We start from the raw sequence: 1,420 nt of genomic DNA, 5'->3' as shown, positions 1-1,420 counted from the left end.
CTGTATGTATGACATCGGCCCAGCCTGGCTGGAGGGGCTACTCCTGGAAATGTGCTAAAAACGTGGCCCAGATCCAGTGTCAGTTTTCTCAAGCGCTTACCTCATCTCCTGGCTGACTTTCCCTTCATTTATGCTTAGCTGCAGGTTTGCATTCAGCAGCCTCCCGCTGAGTTTTTGTAATCAACAGTGAAGGTAAAAAGTCTGAGCAAACCTTCGGTGACAGTGCAAGGCAGACTAATGGCACCCGGGCTGCCGGAAGGTTGGCAGTAACCGGAGGAGACAGCTGGACAGTAAATAAGCCCCAGGTCTGCAGTGTCCCGAGAGCTGTCAGGGCGCAACCTCTTTGCCTCGCAGTCACGCAGACGACCAATGTCAAAGATGCCCTTAAATAGCTTAACAAGGAACTGTATCCCAAAAGCATCTTAATCTTTGATGTTTATTAACCTGGAGGGAAGTAAATGCCTCGGAGGATTGTATCTAACCAGGCAGAGATATTTGGCAGGCTTACCTACATAGGAGTTGAGTTCCTCTTTGGAAGGAACTTGCTTTTTTGAAAAATATTTTCCCTAGTGCTTGTAACAAGCTGGCTTCAATTGCACATTACTGTTTTCAATTACCTTCTGAGTTTCTTAGAGTCACATAGCGCTATTGCTGGAAAAGGCCTGAGAAGTGTTCTTGCCCAAACCCATTGTAGCTCCATAGATAAGGTAACGGAAGTTCAGTGGAATGAAGCAACTTGCCCTGCATCTGTAAGCAGCAATGTTGGGAATGCTCTTGGACCTTCCCATGGGTCCGCCGGCCCATCTGCCACCCCACTGCTGAAGCCACACTTCGACAATCCACGCAGTGGTCTTGCATCAAAGCCAAGGCCAGAGTAAAATCTTCAACACCTGGCACCTTCCCTCATTATCCCCCACCTCCAGCCCCAATACCCTGCCCACCTCTTTGACCCCAGACCAGCCTTCCTTTCCTGGCTCCTGATCCAGGTACAAAGCCTGGAATTCCATCCCTGCCCCTCTAAGTTTCACTCTGGGAAAATAACGTCGTATCTCAGTTCCTCCTCTGAAGAATGGGGGCCAATGCTACTAACCTTGTAGGATTGCTGTGACATCCATAAGAAATGGAGTGAATTTCCTAAAACCTTGTGGATAAATACTAAGTAGCTACTTCCCTCCCCCATGGAGTCGCACTTCTTTATTGTCTTGCCTTCAGCTTTTATTAAGTAGGAAATGACTCTAGTGAAAGGCCTCAGAGCTCCTGTTTGACCTTGAGCAAGGTGTAAATAAGTGATAAAGCTTAATGTGTTCAAATAGCGAGAGGCTGTTTGGACCCTTCAGCAGAAAGAGCAGGCTGCCTCATCCTAAAGCCCTAGAGCCAGAGGTCCTGAGCTGCCTCTGGCCTGCTAGTAACTGCCCACTCT

The sequence above is a fragment of the Callorhinus ursinus genome, unplaced genomic scaffold, assembly GCF_003265705.2.
Source record: "Callorhinus ursinus isolate GAN/ISIS: 27379988/994484 unplaced genomic scaffold, GSC_fseal_2.0 scaffold11, whole genome shotgun sequence".
In the NCBI taxonomy this organism is placed as follows: Eukaryota; Metazoa; Chordata; class Mammalia; order Carnivora; family Otariidae; genus Callorhinus; species Callorhinus ursinus.
This window is presented reverse-complemented; position numbering follows the sequence as displayed.